This window comes from Lampetra fluviatilis, chromosome 40 (assembly GCF_964198595.1).
Source record: "Lampetra fluviatilis chromosome 40, kcLamFluv1.1, whole genome shotgun sequence".
Taxonomy (NCBI): Eukaryota; Metazoa; Chordata; class Hyperoartia; order Petromyzontiformes; family Petromyzontidae; genus Lampetra; species Lampetra fluviatilis.
Window position 1 is genome coordinate 11,298,190 of NC_136314.1, and position 21,470 is coordinate 11,319,659.

Below are 21,470 nucleotides of genomic sequence, written 5' to 3' on the forward strand. Positions count from 1 at the left end.
GGTATGAGAGGGCAGTGCAGCCCCTGCGTGGGTAGCGGGAGGCAGTGCGGTCCACACAATGGAGGCACTAAACGTTCACATCCAATCGTGAGGACCGTTGCCGCAAACTCTTCCTCTCCCGTCGAAAGAGAGGTTCGTGGCAGTCACGGTGAAACAGAGACAGGCCGACGACCAATCAAGGGAGCACTGTTTTTAGGAAAAGTTTCTGAACCAGCGACCACACAAATGAACTGTTTCGCATACCTGTCAATCCCTTATAAGTGCCTACCTTATTACAGACCAACTCAGACCTTATTGGTCACCCCGTGCCCCTTATAAATCTCAACGTGCATCCTACAAAGTCCCATCACAAGAGAGAAACAAACAAATAAAAAACTAATTTTGGCCATATTGAAACGGCTACATGCCGTATTGACCTGAAAACTCAATTTCCCTGGACAGGAATGCGGGCACACGGTATGGGTTGACATGTATGGTTCCGGTAACTATAAATTGTGAAGAAGAAAATTACTTAATATCCCAAACCATAGTACCTCGGCTTAGTTTGTGCGTGTATTGTGGTGTAAACTCACACGGAGACGAGATTCTCTGTAAGGGCTCTTGCCAGTTTATTAACTACTACACTCACGTACAGTATCACCGGAACACACCCGAGGTAGACACTTCTACACTTGGTCCTTCCCGTGGACCGTCCCGGTACCCGCCTAACTCCTCGGTCTATCCTCACCTAAGCTCCCCACGAATCCTACTCTTTCCTCCACCTAGGGCCGCGGTCGGGAACCTATGGCTCGCGAGCATGTCACGGGTCATTGTAAAGGTGAAGAAATCCATTTGATCAGATAGCCAACTAGTTTATCCGCTTCAACCCTTGTAACGGAAAAGATGGCGAAAAGAAAATAAGTATAACCCGTAAAAACAAAGTTTTTCACTATAAATCCTTTATATGCGTGGCAGCGAACTTAATATAAAGGATTTAAAAATATATTCGCCTGTGGAGGACGCGGGGATCGATCCTGCGACCTTTGGCATGGGAAGCGAGGGCGCTACCAACTGCGCTACTCCGCCACGGCCTGTGGAGGGGTTACGCTCTGGGCTCTTATACTGTGACGTTCAACCAAAGCCAAGAATGAGTTCTATTTGAATATATGTAAAATAAAATTGTTTTGCCTAAAAAGTGTAAAATTTTGGGAATTTTTTTTCACGAACATTAATTGTCTGGCACAACGAGTCTGTGTGGAAAATGTCAGCTCGATTGGATCATGGGAAGTGGGTTAAAAAACGACCGAAAGATTTGCACGGTCGTAAGCAAGCAAGCACGCAAGCAATCAAGCAAGCATGCGAACTTAATATAAAGGATTTAAAAAAGACGATGATTACCGTGCATTCCAGGCTGCGTGGACAGAGGAATTTGCATTTGTGGAGAGAGCAGGATCTGCGGTATGTCTAATATGCAATGATAAAATTGCATCGATGAAACGGTCAAATATAAAGCGGCACTTTGATACGCACCATGCTTCATTTGCATCGAAATATCCAGCGGGGGACAGCAGGAAAAAGGCATGCGAAGAGCTACAGCGGAGAGTGCAGACGAGTCAGCAGCAACTACGTGTGTGGACCAAGCAAGGTGACGGGAATTCCGCTAGCTTTGCGGGTGCTTTGGCAATAGTAAGGAATGGAAAGCCATTCACAGATGGCGATTATGCCAAAACATTCATGCTTGATGTGGCCAATGAACTGTTTGATGACTTCCCAAATAAAGACAAGAAAATCAAACGAATAAAAGACATGCCTCTGTCAGCAAGAACTGTTCACGATCGTAGCATCATGATGGCAAATCAAGTCGAGGAAACACAAATTAAGGACATAAACGCCGGGACATACTTTTCTCTCGCGTTAGATGAGTCAACAGACGTTAGCCATCTAGCTCAGTTCAGTATAATTGCCAGGTATGCTGCAGGTGACAGACTGCGTGAGGAAAGCTTGGCTGTTTTGCCAATGAAAGGGACAACAAGAGGAGAGGATTTATTCACGTCTTTCATGGAGTTTGCTAAAGAAAAAAAACTACCGATGGATAAACTTATTTCTGTCTGTACTGATGGTGGAAGAACAAAGGATTTGTATCGCTTCTCCGTGAACATGAAAAGAGAGCCATCCTAAGTTTTCATTGCATCCTGCACCAGGAGGCGCTTTGCGCTCAGACGTGTGGCCAGGAGCTTGGTGAGGTGATGTCGCTGGTCATTCGAGTGGTCAACTTTATTGTTGCCCGAGCTTTAAATGATCGCCAGTTTAAAGCTCTGTTAGAAGAAGTTGGGAATCATTATCCCGGTCTGCTTTTACACGGCAACGTGCGTTGGTTGTCAAGGGGGAAGGTGCTCAGCCGTTTTGCAGCTTGCCTGAGTGAAATCCGGACTTTTCTTGAAATGAAAGGCGTCAAGCATCCTGAACTAGACAACACTGACTGGCTCCTGCAGTTTCACTATCTCGTGGACATAACTGGCCATCTGAACCAGCTCAATGGCCTAGGGCAGGGGTCGGGAACCTTTTTGACTGGGAGAGCCATAAAAGCCAAATATTTCTAAATATATTTCATTGAGAGCCATATAGTATTTTTAACGTATAATAAATTAAATATGTCTTACTTTTAATGCGACTTCTGGTGCTGCATGGTTTTGCTGATGGCCTTGTAGTCTGGTTCATACGTGGTGAGGTTGAGCTTCATGCAGGCGTTGAGGCTTCCATCAGTTAAACGTGAGCATAGGTTGGTCTTAATGTTCCTCATATGCGAGAATGACTGCTCACATGCATATGTAGAGCCAAATATGATCAATACGGCAATACTCACACGCTGCATTGTGTGGTATGTCACAGGAAGCTCGTTCCAAGTTTTAAGAATCAGCTGGTCTTCAGGTTGAAGATTTTTCATTTCTGTCCACTTGTGTTCCCTCGCCAGCTCTGCTCGCTGTCGCGCAAGACTTTCCAACTCTCGATTAAGTGACTTGAACTTACTCATCCACATGTCTGATGCCTTCAGGTCAGCAACTTCCAGCTCAAAGTCTCCGATAGAGACCCCGGGGATACATGTCAGGTCGACTTTCTCCACTGCACACTCATGTGGATGAGTGATGAGCTTGAAAAGACCAGTGCGCGCACGAAATTCTCCAAAACGTGCTTTGAATGACTGCAGGAGATTGGACGTAAAGCCAGCTAGCTGCTGGAGATCCAGATGTTGAGTGGAGTCACTTGCTAAGCATGCATCTCTAAATTGTCGCAGTCTTTCAAAGTGCAGAAGACGACCTGTTTCAATGTCCCTGAGAAAGACTTCCAGCTTGCTTTCAAATGCAAACACTGCTTGTTGAAGGGATGAGATTGTATTTCCAATACCTTGCATTTTCACATTGAGCTGGTTCAGATGGCCAGTTATGTCCACGAGATAGTGAAACTGCAGGAGCCAGTCAGTGTTGTCTAGTTCAGGATGCTTGACACCTTTCATTTCAAGAAAAGTCCGGATTTCACTCAGGCAAGCTGCAAAACGGCTGAGCACCTTCCCCCTTGACAACGAACGCACGTTGCTGTGTAAAAGCAGACCGGGATAATGATTCCTAACTTCTTCTAACAGAGCTTTAAACTGGCGATCATTTAAAGCTCGGGCAACAATAAAGTTGATCACTCGAATGACCAGCGACATCACCTCACCAAGCTCCTGGCCACACGTCTGAGCGCAAAGCGCCTGCTGGTTCAGAATGCAATGAAAACTTAGGATGGCTCTCTTTTCATGTTCACGGAGAAGCGCTACAAATCCTTTGTTCTTCCACCATCAGTACAGACAGAAATAAGATTATCCATCCGTAGTTTTTTTTCTTTAGCAAACTCCATGAAAGACGCGAATAAATCCTCTCCTCTTGTTGTCCCTTTCATTCGCAAAACAGCCAAGCTTTCCTCATGCACAAAGACAAAGGTCCACCACATAGGCTTTAGCAAGATGTGGGGGATAGTGCAAGCGGCGAGTACTGAGCCAGGATCTCTGAGATCCTGGGCTCCACATTCAGGAGGGTCCTGCTGAGATGTCAGTTCTCAGCGTTCGGATATTTGGCCAATGTCAGATGTCACACTTTGATTAACAATGAGACACGTGTGTATTTAAAGGACACACGCAGGTTAATGGCATCCTTCAAACTGTTAAGAGAAGTAGGGCTGGGCCAGGACATGCAACGGCCACGAGGAACAACGATGGTTGATGGTCTAGAACAGGGGTCGGCAACCTGCGGCTCCGGAGCCGCATGCGGCTCTTTTGAACCTTGACCGCGGCTCCGGGGCGGATGCTAGCGAGGGGAGGAGGCGCACTGTGACACCTGCTCTGGCGTTGCCGCTGCTGACAGGTCGCCGCTCCGCTCCACACTGCCCGCCCGGTGACAGGCAATAACGTTGCCGTTGCTTTGTCACATGTTTGGAAGAAGTAAAAACCTTCCTGGGCAGCAAAGAGCTCACCTTTGCTGAGCTGGAACAGCCAGAGTGGCTGGAAAAATTACATTTTATGGTAGACATGACAGCACATCTAAACACGCTAAATACAACCCTTCAGGGGAAAGGAGGCACAGCCCTGCACATGCTGGAGGAGGTTTTGGCATTCGAGCGCAAGTTGACAGTGTTTGTCAAAGATTTACAGAGAGGTACACTGTCTCACTTTCCCTCTTTGAGAGAGTTCAAACAAAGTCATGATACGATAAATTTGGAATATTTCAAGTCTGCAATCACCACAATGCAAAGTTCGTTTGGGAAACGATTCTGTGAGTTCAGAGAGGAAAAAACGACATTATCCTTCCCTGTCACTCCCCTGGCGATCGATCCATCCCTATTGAATATGACTGCATTTGCAGGTGTAAGTCAACCTGATCTTGAGATGGAACTGGCCGATATAGCCGACAAAGATATATGGGTGTCCAAGTTCAAATGCTTGACCGCTACTCTTGAGGATGTTGCCCGTCAGAAGGCCATTCTGGCTCAGAATCATAAATGGAGTGATATTGAAAACCTTCCCAAACAGGACAAACTTGTATTCGAAACATGGAATGCCATCCCCAACACTTATATAAACATGAAAAAGTATGCATTTGGAGTCCTGTCGATCTTCGGCTCCACATATGTATGTGAGCAGGTCTTCTCCAACATGAACTATATTAAAAACAAACATCGATCACGCCTCACAGATGACAGCTTGCAAGCATGTGTGGAAATGAAGGTGACGTCTTACAGCCCTGATGTGCAGTCACTGTGCACTGAGGTTCAGGAGCAAAAATCCCATTAACCAGGTAATTTAGCTATTAATTTGCAAAAATATATTTTACATTGTTAAGTGAAAAAGTCCTTTTTTTTATTCAGATTGACAGCTGACTGCACGATCCTGTATATAGCAATAAGGTAAGAAACAATATATGCAGTGTTATATTTGTTTTAATAGTTGCAATGGTTTTGCGGCTCCCAGTTTATTTTTTCCTTCGGAAACGGGTCCAAGTGGCTCTTTATGTCTTAAAGGTTGCAGACCCCTGGTCTAGAACAATAACGGAGGTGCAGCCAAGTATCGGAACACGTCTGAGAGGACGGCTGCTAAAAAGATGGAGCGACAAAATCGGTGCTTGGTGGATTATTCCATCGCAGGATCGTGAGGGGTAGCAGGGTCTCAAGGAAGGAGGCCTTCATCCAGTAGTGGATAGATAAAAGCAGAGGTGGGACAAAGTCATTGTTATGCAAGTCCAAGTCGAGTCGCAAGTCATCAAATTCATGACTCGAGTCTGACTCGAGTCCAAGTCACATGACTCGAGTCCACACCTCTGGATAAAAGTACAGTAGATTATTAAAACGTAGAAAGGCAGGTGCACAGAGAGGATCTTGGGGAGATACTCTGATAGATGCACACACACTCAGGCAGCCAAGCAGATGCACACTTAGGTGTATGGATAGGTGACAGGTAGCCACACGCGGAGTGGAGAGCACACGTCCATTAATACTTCACCACACGAGTCGAAGAGCCACACGTACCTCCATGGTGGCCAATTGCAGAGCAGGGTGCACAGAACTAACAGCGTCTCTCGCGCAGTCCAGGTCTCTGCGTGCGAAACAGGAGACGAAGCCGAGGATCACATAGAGTCGAGGGGGTGTGACGGCACCCACATCTCAACACGAGTCAAGTCACAATGCGGACTCACACCATGAACCCACATCATCAACACAGACTCACATCATCACCAATCACTCACAACACTAAACACAAAAAGAACAACCGACATTCGCCACTAAGTAGCGATGATGTCACCACGGCGCCTTTGCCAGGCCAGGTGCACTTTCAGGCCACACGAAGTGTCGAAGGCTCGCTGACAAGACGTCACGGGACAGACCCAGGTTCCAAAGGTTGGCTGAGATGATTGGTAGATACACCAGCTGTATGCCCAACTGTGCCAACTTGCCGAATTTTATCCGCCGCTCGTTGTGAGCGTCACTCCTCTGCCCTCAGTTGTTGTTGGAGGCAGTCTGCCTCCAACTGTCCAGTAGCCTCCTTCACGAGCTTCCTCGTGAAGGATGCTATTTACACCGCTGGTACCAGTCTTTCACAAGTCCACTCAACTCAACATCCTCCCATACAGCATCAGTCCATATTTTCGACAACCCATGTCGTGGCCGTTTAGCCCCCTTTATGCGGCCAAAAAGAAACTGCTTGGGTATGCGGGCTACAAGACCCAGCAAACGCAGCCTTGCCTGCCGGAGGAGCTTACTGGTGGGAATGTGTCCAGATCCTTCAAGGATTTGTGAGTTCCTCACACAATCCAGCTAGGTTAAACCCAGGATGGCTCTTTGGAACCACCACCGACACCACCACCAACACCACTAAAACCATCAACATCACCACTAACAACACCAGTACCACCACCAACAAGAATATCACCATCATCAACACCGTCACCAGCACCACCAACAACACCAACAGCACCACCACCAACAACACCAATAGCACCACCATCAACACCAACAACACCACCATCAACACCACCACCATCACCACCACGAACAACAAAGATAAATATCCCCCTTATAGCTGAAATAAACTGTTGGGGCAAGTGCTGTTAGCCAGCATCACCTATGAAGGCCGGAAAAGCATACACGGTGCGCGGGTGGCCAACATCACGCCCTTTGTCTCCGAGTGGCGATATTTACACACCACACCAGGTACTCATTTGAGGCTGAGTCGACCTAGGGGACGCCCAGGACCGGTTCATATAATCGTCACTGGTGTTGACAGCGCGTTAACTACTCCACACACACAGACTCACACACGGATACAAACACACACGGACTCACACAAACACAGACTCACACCACACACAGACTCACACCACCGCACCACCCACCCACAGCTAGGATCCACTCCTCACCTTCGCTAGAGTTTCTCCCCGCCTCTCTAACGGACAAACTGCCAGGGGGAAGCGCGTGACTCGAGACGAGGGGGCGGTACCAGGTGACCACGCCCACCGAGACGTAGAGCCCTGAGCCCCTCACCCGAGCCCCCCCCCCATGCCCACCCCCTGGCCCCACCTCTTCACCCCCCTCGGCCCGCCCCCTCTTCCCCGCCCCTCCCTCCGCTGAGGCTGGGGCGAGTGGAGGCAGCGCTGTGCATTGTGGGTGGCGAGCGGCTGATTTGGATTCCCGCTCGCGGCCACCATCGGTGGCTCGCGAGCTGCTGAAGCGGCGGCTCGCTGGCTGGTCCTCCTCTACATCGACTCAGCCCGAAGAAGGTGAAAACCTTGCACGGTGTGGACACATCAGCAGTGGCGGTGGTGGAGAGGCAGAGGAGGCGCCTGGCTCATAGCCATTACGTTCTGGGCGCCTGCTGAGTTCACGGCGCTGCTCCAAGCAGAGCGCGGCCTTGCTGATGATGAGGAGAGGCACTGCCAGATTGTGGCTGATGGGATGAGTTAAATTTAGTTTTTTTGTATCTGGAGGGGCGGATTTGTTGTCGTGGCAGAAATGGCCTCCCCACTAGAGGCCGCTATGGGGAGTATTTGGTCTACTCTTCCACGCTGGTCCAGACCCGTTGGAGCGAGGTGGGTGTACCCACAACTTTACCCCTCCACACGCGGGGGGCGTCAGCTCACTGCACTTGCAATGCAGAGGTGCAGGTTCGAGTCCATTTCACACTCAGCCATTCACCCACCCACTCACCCACCCACAGAGAGATAAAGACCCTTTATGCAGTGGTTGTGTAGTATCTGCATCAATGTTTTTGTTGTTTAGTTATGGTGGTTGTGATTGCGGTTATAATCTTGGCTTTAGTTTTGGTTGTATAGGTGGTTGTAGTGTTGGTTGTAATTGTGGTGGCTCTGGTTGTGGTGCCTTTGGTGGTTTTGGTTGTGGTTATAATTGTGGTTGAGTAGGTTGTGGGTATATGTGCGGTTGTGGTGTTTGTGGTTATACCTTGATTTGAAGCTTTGGTGACTGCAGGAATTACTCTCTGGTTCTTTCTGTAAAGTCACGTAGAAAGAAAATAAATTAAATAATAGAGTACGACGTTGCGATTGCAACACAAGCAACCGTCATCAGGTAGAACTAAATTTGAGAGAGAGACAAAACACAGACACGGAGACACACAGACAGACACACAAGCAGAGAGAGACAACACAGACACAGAGAGGGGGGGGGGCAGAGAGAGAGGTGGGTCTGCTGGAGCAGCTGCTGGAGCAGAGAAATTAGCATGTCAATGAATCCACCCCGAAGTGACCGAGGGAAAGAAGATCGAATGGCCCTATGAGAGCCTGGTAAATTTTAGAGAGAGAAATAGTTTGAGAAAACAATGTAGCAAATCTTTTGGAAATGTAATGTAATGCAACACAGAGTCGGCTAACACACAGTTAACGCATAGCCTGGTTGATTACGATCTCCAAAGATTGCTATAATTGGAAGTTAAGTGTGAAATTTGACGAACAGAGACACACAGAGAGATGTGTAGAAATCCACCCAGAAGCGGCCGGGGGAGAGAAAGAGCAAAGGGACCTATGAGAGACTGGTAAATTTTAGAGAGAGAAATAGGCAATTTTCTCTCTCTCTGTCACTGTGTTGCATTACATTACATTTCCAAAAGATTTGCTAAATTTTGTTTTCTCAAACTATTTCTCTAAAATTTACCAGGCTCTAATAGGGCCATTCGATCTTCTTTCCCTCGGTCGCGTCGGGGTGGATTCATTGACATTTGTGGTTATATTTGTTGTTGTTATAATTGTGTAATAAACGACTGGACCACGATGTCTGGCTCAGTGTCCTTTATTCGGTTCGTGCTGTACACCCACACGGCTGTCTTTACTCTGTAACTTCTCCACGGTGCTGACTCCAATGTCGGCCCGATCCACAACAGCAGCCCCGCTGCTGTTTCTCTCACACAGCCCCCCTTGGCTGTACTCGCTGCAACTCCTCTCTCTCCACAGCTCTGACAGCCTCGTGCTGTCTCTCTCTCTCTCCGCAGCTCCTCCTGGCAGCCACACCGCTGCCTCTAACACGCAGCCCTTCTGGCTGTCTCCTCTGCAGCTGCACACCACTCCGCAGCTTCCTCTTGTCTTCGGGGTTGGCTCCCGATGGCCGTCGGTGCCCCCCCTCTTCTCACCCGCCCGCGTGGCCTCACTCTTTTCCGCTCACACCCCGACTGCCTTCCCCTTCCGGTTTACCCGCTTAAGGACCCGAACCTTCCACCCACGTCACATGACTCCACCCCCCGTGACGTCACATCCGGAAGGTCGCTTACGCCCGCATTACACCACCCTCCCCCGTAGAAAAATCCCAGCCGACCTCGGCTGACCAATAGCAAATCGTAATGCGGCGAACCGAGCTTCCCCCCCTAAAGGACACTAAGCATACAATGTAACAGCAAGAACAACAACAACAACGCAATTAACATCAACGAACGTACAAAAAGCATGCAATAAATACAACTGTAAGAAAAAAAATAACAAGACAGCAACAATCAACGAAACGTAAGCGATTTGGAACGTGTGCGGGTCGCCGGCCCGTCCCGGACGGTCGGCGGCCCACTCGCAGAACGGGAACGCGATGAAAGTCGAGGAATGACAGGGGGTAATCCCCCTGTCGCAGCTGGAAGTCCACCGACGTCCCGTGTCCCTAAAGAGTTAGTCTTGGGCTTGTCCTGTGACCGTGCCCGCAGCTGGGTCGGAAGGGCTGCAGGGCTCGAAGGTCCCGCAGACCTGGCAGGCGTCCTCCGAGCAGGGCCCCTCGTCCCCCGCAATGTCACGGCCGGCCTGTCTGGAACAGGTACGACAGGCGCTCTAGCAAGATCAATGGACGCAGGCAGGGGAGAGTCAGCAGCAACAGACCCCGGCAAGGCAACATTGGGGGATGACGCATCATGTAAGGGAGCAACATATGGTTTCAAGCGCGACGTATGCACAACCCAGCGACGAGACCCAATCTGGACGCGTGCTGACTGTGGGTTGGGAACCGCAATGAGGCGTACGGGACCATGCCAGGGTTTGTGCAATTTCGGCGAGGTCCCCGGACGTACCTGTGGACAATGAAGCCAGGCTAGGTCCCCAACCTTCCAAGGGCACTCCCCCTCAGACCGTCGCGCATATCGCTCGTTCCGGGCCTGGGCTTTGGCCGTAGCCACGCGGGCATTCTCCCGCGCCTCCGTGACTCGGCGAACCGTGTCCTGAATGTATTCAGGAAGTGGTTTACGAGGTCCCTTCACCCCAGTTCCCAATTGCACATCCACCGGCGGCACGTTTTCCCGACCATACATAAGGTAAAACGGCGAATATCCTGTAGCCGCATGAGGCGTCATCCTGTACGCCGAAAGCACCCCGGGGATGTGCAGATCCCAATCTGATTGTTGTTCACTCACGGTATGGCAAAGCATGGCAGACAATGTCCTGTTCAGCCGTTCAACCATACCATCCGTCTGCGGATGGTATGGGGATGTCCGTACTTTCTTAGTCCCAAGGCCCGCGCACACTTCCGCCAATAATTTAGAAGAGAAATTCCTGCCCTGGTCCGTGAGGAGTCTCTCAGGCGCCCCCTTATCCATAATATACCCAAACAAAAAGGCGTCGGTAATGGCCGCGGCCGACTGATCGGGCAACGGCCAGGCCATCGGCCAACGGGAGAGGTACTCAACCCCTACCAGCAAATATTTATTACCCCTCGCCGATGGTGGAAAAGGTCCCAATATGTCCAGTGCCACCAATTCATTGACTCGAGACACCTGAATCGACTGGAGAGGCGGCACGTAAGGATGTTTCGGCGGCTTACGTCGTGCACACGCAGGGCACGCGCGCACGTGCCCTACGACATCTGTCGCCATGCCGTGCCAAAAATAATGACGTTGCAACGTCAACAAGGTCTTCTGCACCCCTAAATGTAAGAGAGTGTCACAATGGAGGGTTCTAATCAACTCGAATCGCAAGGACGTTGGTACCACCAGGCGCCAACGTTCCTGGAACCCCTCCCGCCACATAAGCAGACCATCTCGGAGAGCGGTTTGCGGCCCCATAGCCGTACTCGGACTCCCATTGTCCCTAGCAGACCGCTTCCGCAAGGACACCAATGACTCATCCATCATCTGTTCCCGGATCCAGACAGACCGCGGCAGATTCAAAACCCCGTCAGCCGGTCCCGGTTCCATCGGAGTGTCCGACTTCTCGACGGCCAACGTAAGCGGCTGAGGGGGGTTTGGAATCGGCGAACACCTATGCGTCCCCGACTCACATTTACAAGGGGCGCGCCGCGGTAATCTGGAAAGTGCGTCAGCGTTCGCATGGCGCACTCCCTTCCGATGTTGAATTTGGAAGGAAAATTCCTGTAGCGTGTCCAACCAACGTGCCAACTGTCCGGATGGCTGGTCAATTTTAAGGGCATATTGCAAGGCCGCATGATCCGTACGCACAATAAAAGAACGACCGTAGAGGTATGGTCGAAATTGCCGTAGGAAAAAAACAACCGCCAATAGTTCTCTGCGAGTGACACAGTAGCGGGTTTCCGCAGGAGACAAGACTCGGCTACCATACGCCACGACACGCTCTACACCCCCTTTAGACTGTGATAACACCGCCCCAATACCTGTGTCACTCGCGTCCGTATCAAGAATGAATGGGTGATCGAAATCGGGATAATCCAATGTTGGGGCCGTGGCCAATAGATCACGCAGACTCCGAAAGGCCGCCTCCTCCGGCTGTCCCCAAACAAACTTCCGTCCTTTACCCGTAAGGAGATGCAAGGGCCTCGCAATCGTCGCAAAACCCGGCACAAATCTTCGGTAATACGAGGCAAATCCCAAAAACCGCCGAACATCCCCCACGGTGGCCGGAGTCGGCCAATCCCGGACGCACGCCGTCTTTTCCGGATCCGTGGACACTCCCTCAGCACTGACAATGTGCCCCAAATAGCGGACGGACCGTTGCAGTAGGTGACATTTCTTTGGTTTGAATTTCAATTTGGCAGAACGCATCCTCGTGAACACTGTCTCCAGCCGCGTCAAATGTTCATCAAATGTGCGGCTGAAGACAATAATATCGTCCAAATATATAAGACACGTCTCCCACTGCAACCCCGTCAAAACGAGCTCCATCAATCTTTGAAATGTAGCAGGGGCCGCATTCAATCCCATCGGGAGACAGTTGAATTGAAATAACCCCTGCGGCGTACGGAATGCGGTTTTCTCCCGTGAGGACTCGTCAAGGGGAAGCTGCCAAAATCCCGAAGAGAGGTCCAGTGTGGAAAAGAACTTAGCCCCCGACAATACGTCGAGGGAGTCATCCATACGCGGCAGGGGGTACGCATCTGCCACCGATATCTTATTCAATTTGCGGAAATCAACACAAAATCGCAATTTGCCATCCTTCTTCTTAACCAAGACGACTGGAGCGCCCCATGGGCTGTTAGATGGCGATATAATGTCCGCAGCCAACATGTCTTCCACTGCCCCCCGTACGTGTTCTCGCTCCGCAGGACTCATCCGATGCGAATTTAATCGAATAGGGGCAGCATCGCCCGTCTCAATGTGATGGTAAAGCAACGAAGTGCGGCCCAAATCCAAATCATCGGAGCTGAACACATCGGAATATGTCAACAACAATTTACGCAGCGCACCACGTTGCTCCATGGACAGGGAAGAATTTCCGTCACATAAATGAGCAACCCAACGATCATCCGAACTCCTTGGCTCGGAAACCCCAGCAACAATTCCCCGGCTATGTGGACAATCATGGGTCGCAAACGCCGTAGTGGCATGTGCCACAACCGTACCGGCCGGGACACGGACGTTTTCTCCCCCCGCATTAAGCACCTGTAAAAACGGTAATTGATCCGGCCGGACGATGGTCTGTGCCCCCACTAACGCCAACCCGGTTGTTATCGTGGCGGACGGTGACAACAAGACCCCTACTGCTCCTAGCCGATCAGGCAGGGGCTTCCGATACCGCAAGGGTATAAGCATCTGTGTACCAGGTGGGATGTCCACAGATGCGACGGACAGCGCCTGCACTTGTACGGCCGAAGCAGGTCGCCCCCAGGGCGACGGCAGAAACGAGATTTGACGGCCCCCCGGCAGTTCAATACAATTCTCATTGATTTTGATCAAAATGGGCATCTTAGCCAAAAAATCGGTGCCTAACAAACAAGGAACCGCCAAAGATCTCGATATCAACACAACACCCGAGGCCGACACATCCCCAATAGATATCTTAGCATCCACCTGACCCACGATACCCATGCTACCCCCGTTCGCAGCGACGCACGACCCATAAACCGGACGCACAGCCCCCGGCGGGATGCCCAACAGATGGAAAATGACATCCGAAATAATAGTCGCAGACGCGCCGGAGTCGACCAAAATGCGTACGTCCACCCCTTGTATAGACCCCGGTACAGTGGACGAGCCCGTAGCGGCCGCGACGACTCTCCGTGCCAACTTGCGCCACTGCGTGACCGAGCGACAAGGCCCCGTCGAAGGGCATGCTTTAACCACAACGTTAGGATGGCGCAACGACGGTGATGGGTGAGGTGTAAAGCCTTGCCGAGTGTCTGGTGCGTGCCGACATGCCTGTTTCGGAGGATCTTTAGCCGACTTGACCGGTGCCGAGGCCTCCTGCTGCGGCGGAGCCGGGAAGCGGGCCCAGCAGTCTCTGGCGTAGTGGCCCCTACGCCCGCAGCGGAAACATTCGGCCTCGTTGCGCCGAAGCGCAGGCCTCGCCTCCTGACGGCCCCGTTCTGGTAGCGCCGCGCGCGGTCTCGGCCCGCCGCGTCCCGTCCATGGAGCGGAGGCGGCCGTCAGTTGTTGAGGGCCCCGGTCATCCGGAACATAGACAGCCTGCGCAGGGTTCCACCCCAGCGCATCCCCTTCTTTGACGGGCCCCCCCGTCCACGCCGTCACTTGTTTCCAGCGACGGAGGTTGAATTGCGCATCGAGACACTTAGCAGCCGTCCGGGAAGTAAGCTTCTCATGCCCACACACAGGCATGGGGATCCCTAGATCCCGAGACAGCTCCAACATCTTCCCTAATATGAGAGGCTCGAGCAGGTCCTGTGGCGTCTCAGGATAAGCTGCCATGGCCAGCTCCAGCACCGCACCCCTGAACGCCACGGGCGACTCCTCTGGTGCTCGTTGTCGTTGAGCGAATCGCCGATGCGCATCATCTGGTGGCTCATAAGCATCGGCCATTTCTTGAAAAACACCACAGTTGCCTTCTTATCGGTCGTTATGGAACGGAAGAATCGGACAGATTCGTCGTCCAGGAGAGTCGGCAACACCTCCAAAGCCTCCGCATCGGTCCATCTTGCTGTGCGTACCGCCGCCAAGAAGCGGCAGGCGAACGCGCTCCAGTCCCCACCGACGGAAAATTCTTTAACCGTTGTAAGGTGGCGACTCCGACTCCTCTTCCCGCCGTCTTCCAATGGTGGTGGTTGTGATGGCAAATTCAAAATGGTGTCGGCCCGCGGCGTGGCCAAGATGGCGGTTTGGCGCCACGGAGCGCGCAAAATGGCGGCCTCTTGCCGCGTGGGCAATGGCGGCGGCAGGACAGGCAACGTGGCGGCCCGCGGAGCACCAATTGCATCATCCATCGTCCCTGGCGCGACGAGATGGCATAGATGCGCCAGGACGTCCTTAAGTGCCTCCAGTTGTACCGCCATCGCTTGCCATCGTTGATCCGCGTCTGATGATGTCGACGGACCCGCCACCGCGCCAACATCCTCCACTCCCGTTCCCGTGGTCGCCTCAGCCGGGCTCTCCTCCACCACCCCAACAGGATCCGTGGTTGGAGGGAGTTCGTCGTCGTCGGACGAAGAAGCCGATGCAGGCGCCGGATTAACTTTCTTCCTCACTTGTTTCGACATGCCGTTGCACTTCCGACACCAGTGTAATAAACGACTGGACCACGATGTCTGGCTCAGTGTCCTTTATTCGGTTCGTGCTGTACACCCACACGGCTGTCTTTACTCTGTAACTTCTCCACGGTGCTGACTCCAATGTCGGCCCGATCCACAACAGCAGCCCCGCTGCTGTTTCTCTCACACAGCCCCCCTTGGCTGTACTCGCTGCAACTCCTCTCTCTCCACAGCTCTGACAGCCTCGTGCTGTCTCTCTCTCTCTCCGCAGCTCCTCCTGGCAGCCACACTGCTGCCTCTAACACGCAGCCCTTCTGGCTGTCTCCTCTGCAGCTGCACACCACTCCGCAGCTTCCTCTTGTCTTCGGGGTTGGCTCCCGATGGCCGTCGGTGCTCCCCCTCTTCTCACCCGCCCGCGTGGCCTCACTCTTTTCCGCTCACACCCCGACTGCCTTCCCCTTCCGGTTTACCCGCTTAAGGACCCGAACCTTCCACCCACGTCACATGACTCCACCCCCCGTGACGTCACATCCGGAAGGTCGCTTACGCCCGCATTACAATTGTAATGGTAATAGTTGTGGTGTAGGTTGTTATGATGGTTTTTATGGTGTTTATGGTAGTTGTATGTATTTTGAACTTCTATCGCACTGTACCCAGCCAACTGTGCTAATTTGAGGTGTGGTTATAGTTGTTATTTTATGGTTGTTTTGGTTATTGTTGTGGTGGTGATTGTAGTTGGTGCAGGTACTGGGATGAAGGATGCGTTCCATGTCCCCTGCCCATGCGGCTCCAACAGCGATGGCTCCAGCCAGCACTTCCACCCCTGTGCCACATGGGTCACATGACCTCGCCTCCCATCATACCTTGTAGTCGTCATTGATTCTGGGGCATCTTTACCTCATGCATCTCTATCGAAGCTCTCACTTTCTCCACACACTCTCCTCCTACCTCTCCTCTCTCTCCCTTTGTCTCCCTCCACTCTCTCCCTGTGTATCCATCCCCCCTCCTCTTTCTGGGTGGTCCAGGTTCAGGGGTCAGGAGTTTACTGGCTGCACTCCGACCTTTGCCCTTGGCTGTCACCCGAGTTGAATTGTCGCATAACAGTCAACCCATAGAATCAGGATCTGTCCCGTGACCTCCTCCTCCTGCACCAAGCTTGGAACAGCCAACTTGTGGCACCCGGATCTGTCCCATGACCTCCACCTGCACCTAGCCTGGCACAGCAGTTAACCCATGGCACCTGGGTCTGTCCCGTGACCTCCTCCTCCTGCATTTAGTCTGGTACAGCAGTCAACCCATGGCACCTGGGTTGTTGTGATGACATCACTGCCACATCGTGGCGAATGGCGGCCATTGTCGTGAGTTTGTGGGCTTGTGAGTATGTGACTAGCATTTAGTGTGTGTTGGATGGTAGGGGTGTGTTTATATGGGTGAATGTGTGTGGGTGTGTGAGTATCGTGTTGAGTATGTGAGTGATGGTATGAATGTGATGGTGAGTGTATCGTGGTGAGTGCAAGCAATACTCACATTTTCTCCCTCCCTCCCTTTACCCACTCTTCCCCCCTCTACCTCTCTCCCTCACTTTCCCCCACTCCCTCTACCTCCCTCTCCTTTCTCAAAGTAACTACCTCGCCTGTTATACAGAAGGTGGTGGGTTCGATCCCTACCCTCACACCTGCTGTATATTTTGAGATTGCGTGTCTCTCTACCCGTGGTCGCGTTCAGAGTTTTTGGTTTCTATAAATATCGATGTGATGATAAGCCACGTGGTTGATTTGATTGAGTGATTGAGTGATTGATTGCGTGGGTGGGTGAGTGGGTGGGTGGGTGAGTGAGTGGGTGGGTGATTGGGTGGGTGGGTGGGTGAGTAAGTGAGTGGGTGAGTGAGTGAGTGGGTGGGTGGGTGAGTGGGTGGGTGAGTGGGAGGGTGAGTGGGTGGGTGGGTGAGTGAGTGGGTGGATGAGTGGGTGAGTGAGTGGGTGAGTGAGTGGGTGAGTGAATGAGTGGGTGGGTGAGTGGGTGGGTGAGTGGGTGAGTGAGTGAGTGGGTGAGTGAGTGGGTGGGTGACTGGGTGAGTGAGTGGGTGAGTGGGTGGGTGAGTGGGTGGGTGAATGGGTGGGTGAGTGGGTGGGTGGGTGAGTGGGTGGGTGGGTGGGTGAGTGAGTGGGTGGGTGAGTGGGTGGGTGAGTGGGTGGGTGAGTGGGTGGGTGGGTGAGTGGGTGGGTGAGTGGGTACGGTGAGTGGGTGAGTGAGTGGGTGAGTGAGTGGGTGAGTGAGTGGGTGAGTGAGTGGGTGAGTGAGTGGGTGAGTGAGTGGGTGAGTGAGTGGGTGAGTGAGTGGGTGAGTGATTGATTGAGTAGGTGATTGAGTGGGTGAGTGAGTGGGTGGGTGAGTGGGTGAGTGGATGAGTGAGTGAGTGAGTGAATGAGTGGGTGGGTGAGTGGGTGAGTGAGTGAGTGGGTGAGTGAGTGGGTGGGTGACTGGGTGAGTGAGTGGGTGGGTGAGTGGGTGAGTGAGTGAGTGAGTGGGTGGGTGACTGGGTGAGTGAGTGGGTGGGTGGGTGAGTGGGTGAGTGAGTGAGTGGGTGAGTGGGTGCGTGGGTGGGTGAGTGGGTGAGTGAGTGAGTGAGTGGGTGGGTGAGTGGGTGGGTGAGTGAGTGGGTGGGTGAGTGGGTGAGTGAGTGGGTGAGTGAGTGGGTGAGTGAGTGGGTGGGTGAGTGGGTGGGTGGGTGAGTGGGTGAGTGAGTGGGTGAGTGGGTGGGTGAGTGGGTGGGTGAGTGGGTGGGTGAGTGGGTGAGTGAGTGGGTGAGTGAGTGAGTGGGTGTGTGAGTGGGTGGGTGGGTGGGTGGGTGGGTGAGTGGGTGAGTGAGTGAGTGGGTGAGTGAGTGAGTGGGTGAGTGAGTGGGTGGGTGAGTGGGTGGGTGAATGGGTGAGTGAGTGGGTGAGTGAGTGAGTGGGTGGGTGAGTGGGTCGGTGAGTGGGTGGGTGAGTGGGTGGGTGAGTCGGTGGGTGAGTGGGTGGATGAGTGGGTATGGTGAGTGGGTGAGTGAGTGGGTGAGTGAGTGAGTGGGTGAGAGAGTGGGTGAGTGAGTGAGTGGGTGAGTGAGTGGGTGAGTGGGTGAGTGAGTGAGTTGGTGGGTGAGTGGTTTGGTGGATGAGTGGTTGGGTGAGTGGGTGGGTGAGTGGGTGGGTGAGTGGGTGAATGAGTGGGTGAATGAGTGGGTGGGTGAGTGGGTGAGTGAGTGGTTGGGTGAGTGAGTGGGTGAGTGGGTCGGTGGGTGAGTGAGTGAGTGGGTGGGTGAGTGAGTGGGTGAGTGAGTGCGTGAGTGGGTGAGTGGGTGAGTGGGTGAGTGAGTGGGTGGGTGAGTGGGTGGGTGAGTGAGTGAGTGAATGAATGAGTGGGTGGGTGAGTGGGTGAGTGAGTGAGTGAGTGGGTGGGTGGGTGGGTGGGTGAGTGAGTGAGTGGGTGAGTGAGTGAGTGAGTGGGTGAGTGAGTGAGTGAGTGGGTGGGTGAGTGGGTGGGTGAGTGGGTGAGTGAGTGAGTGAGTGGGTGAGTTGGTGGGTGAGTGGGTGAGTGAGTGAGTGGGTGAGTGAGTGGGTGAGTGAGTGAGTCAGTGAATGAATGAGTGGGTGGGTGAGTGAGTGAATGAATGAGTGGGTGGGTGAGTGAGTGGGTGGGTGAGTGGGTGAGTGAGTGGGTGGGTGACTGGGTGAGTGAGTGGGTGAGTGAGTGAGTGGGTGAGTGAGTGGGTGAGTGAGTGGGTGAGTGGGTGGGTGAGTGGTTGGGTGAGTGTGTGAGTGGGTGAGTGAGTGAGTGGGTGAGTGAGTGAGTGGGTGAGTGAGTGAGTGGGTGGGTGGGTGAGTGAGTGAGTGGGTGAGTTGGTGGGTGAGTGGGTGGGTGAGTGGGTGAGAGAGTGAGTGGGTGAGTGGGTGAGTGAGTGAGTGAGTGAGTGAATGAATGAGTGGGTGGGTGAGTGGGTGAGTGAGTGAATGAATGAGTGGGTGGGTGGGTGAGTGGGTGGGTGACTGGGTGAGTGAGTGGGTGAGTGAGTGAGTGGGTGAGTGGGTGGGTGAGTGGGTGGGTGAGTTGGTGGGTGAGTGGGTGGGTGGGTGAGTGGGTGGGTGGGTGGGGGAGTGGGTGAGTGAGTGGGTGAGTGAGTGGGTGAGTGGATGAGTGAGTGGGTGAGTGGGTGAGTGAGTGGGTGAGTGGGTGAGTGAGTGGGTGAGTGAGTGGGTGAGTGAGTGGGTGAGTGAGTGGGGGAGTGAGTGGGTGGGTGCGTGAGTGGGTGGGTGAGTGAGTGGGTGAGTGAGTGAGTGAGTGAATGAGTGGGTGGGTGAGTGAGTGAGTGAGTGGGTGGGTGGGTGAGTGGGTGAGTGAGTGAGTGGGTGGGTGAGGGGGTGGGTGACTGGGTGAATGAGTGGGTGAGTGAGTAAGTGGGTGAGTGAGTGGGTGAGTGGGTGGGTGAGTGGGTGGGTGGGTGGGTGAGTTGGTGGGTGAGTGGGTGAGTGGGTGAGTTGGTGGGTGAGTGGGTGGGTGAGTGGGTGAGTGGGTGGGTGAGTGGGTGAGTGAGTGGGTGAGTGAGTGAGTGAGTGAGTGGGTGAGTGAGTGAGTGAGTGAGTGGGTGAGTGAGTGAGTGAATGAATGAGTGGGTGAGTGGGTGAGTGAGTGGGTGAGTGAGTGAGTGAGTGAATGAGTGGGTAGGTGAGTGAGTGAGTGATTGAATGAGTGGGTGGGTGAGTGATTGAATGAGTGGGTGGGTGAGTGGGTGGGTGAGTGAGTGGGTGAGTGAGTGAGTGAGTGAGTGGGTGAGTGGGTGGGTGAGTGAGTGAGTGGGTGGGTGGGTGAGTGGGTGAGTGAGTGAGTGGGTGAGTTGGTGGGTGAGTGGGTGGGTGAGCGGGTGAGTGAGTGAGTGGGTGAGTGAGTGGGTGCGTGGGTGGGTGAGTGAGTGGGTGGGTGAGTGGGTGAGTTGGTGGGTGAGTAGGTGGGTGAGTGGGTGAGTGAGTGGGTGAGTGGATGAGTGAGTGGGTGAGTGGGTGAGTGAGTGGGTGAGTGGGTGAGTTAGTGGGTGAGTGAGTGGGTGAGTGAGTGGGTGAGTGAGTGGGTGAGTGAGTGGGGGAGTGGGTGGGTGCGTGAGTGGGTGGGTGAGTGAGTGGGTGAGTGAGTGAGTGAGTGAATGAGTGGGTGGGTGAGTGAGTGAGTGAGTGGGTGGGTGGGTGAGTGGGTGAGTGAGTGAGTGGGTGGGTGAGGGGGTGGGTGACTGGGTGAATGAGTGGGTGAGTGAGTAAATGGGTGAGTGAGTGGGTGAGTGGGTGGGTGAGTGGGTGGGTGGGTGGGTGAGTTGGTGGGTGAGTGGGTGAGTTGGTGGGTGAGTGGGTGGGTGAGTGGGTGAGTGGGTGGGTGAGTGGGTGAGTGAGTGGGTGAGTGAGTGAGTGGGTGAGTGAGTGAGTGGGTGAGTGAGTGAGTGAATGAATGAGTGGGTGAGTGAGTGAGTGAGTGAGTGAGTGAATGAGTGGGTAGGTGAGTGAGTGAGTGATTGAATGAGTGGGTGGGTGAGTGATTGAATGAGTGGGTGGGTGAGTGAGTGGGTGAGTGAGTGAGTGGGTGAGTGGGTGGGTGAGTGAGTGAGTGGGTGGGTGGGTGAGTGGGTGAGTGAGTGAGTGGGTGAGTTGGTGGGTGAGTGGGTGGGTGAGCGGGTGAGTGAGTGAGTGGGTGAGTGAGTGGGTGCGTGGGTGGGTGAGTGAGTGGGTGGGTGAGTGGGTGAGTGGGTGAGTTGGTGGGTGAGTAGGTGGGTGAGTGGGTGAGTGAGTGGGTGAGTGAGTGAGTGAGTGAGTGGGTGAGTGAGTTAGTGAGTGATTGAATGAGTGGGTGGGTGAGTGAGTGAGTGGGTGAGTGAGTGAGTGAGTGAGTGGGTGAGTGAGTGAGTGGGTGGGTGAGTGTTTGAGTGAATGGGTGAGTGAGTGCGTGGGTGAGTGAATGCGTGGGTGAGTGAGTGCGTGGGTGAGTGAGTGCGTGGGTGAGTTAGTGGGTGAGTGAGTGAGTGGGTTAGTGGGTGAGTGAATGAATGAGTGTGTGGGTGAGTGGGTGAGTGAGGGAATGAATGA

General features: G+C 53.2%; 1 protein-coding gene across 1 annotated transcript in view; it reads right to left on the reverse strand.

Annotated features, from left to right (window-relative positions):
* Window positions 1–7,550, reverse strand: part of LOC144946242 (uncharacterized) — a 33,592-nt gene extending 26,042 nt beyond the window's left edge. Inside the window, exons 1-2 of the mRNA XM_078875132.1 lie at window positions 7,422–7,550; window positions 6,034–6,100 (exon numbers count right to left, since the gene is read on the reverse strand). The gene's annotated coding sequence lies outside the window, so the exon portion shown is untranslated. The remainder of the gene's footprint in view (window positions 1–6,033; window positions 6,101–7,421) is intronic.
* Between the last annotated feature and the right edge of the window lie 13,920 nt (window positions 7,551–21,470).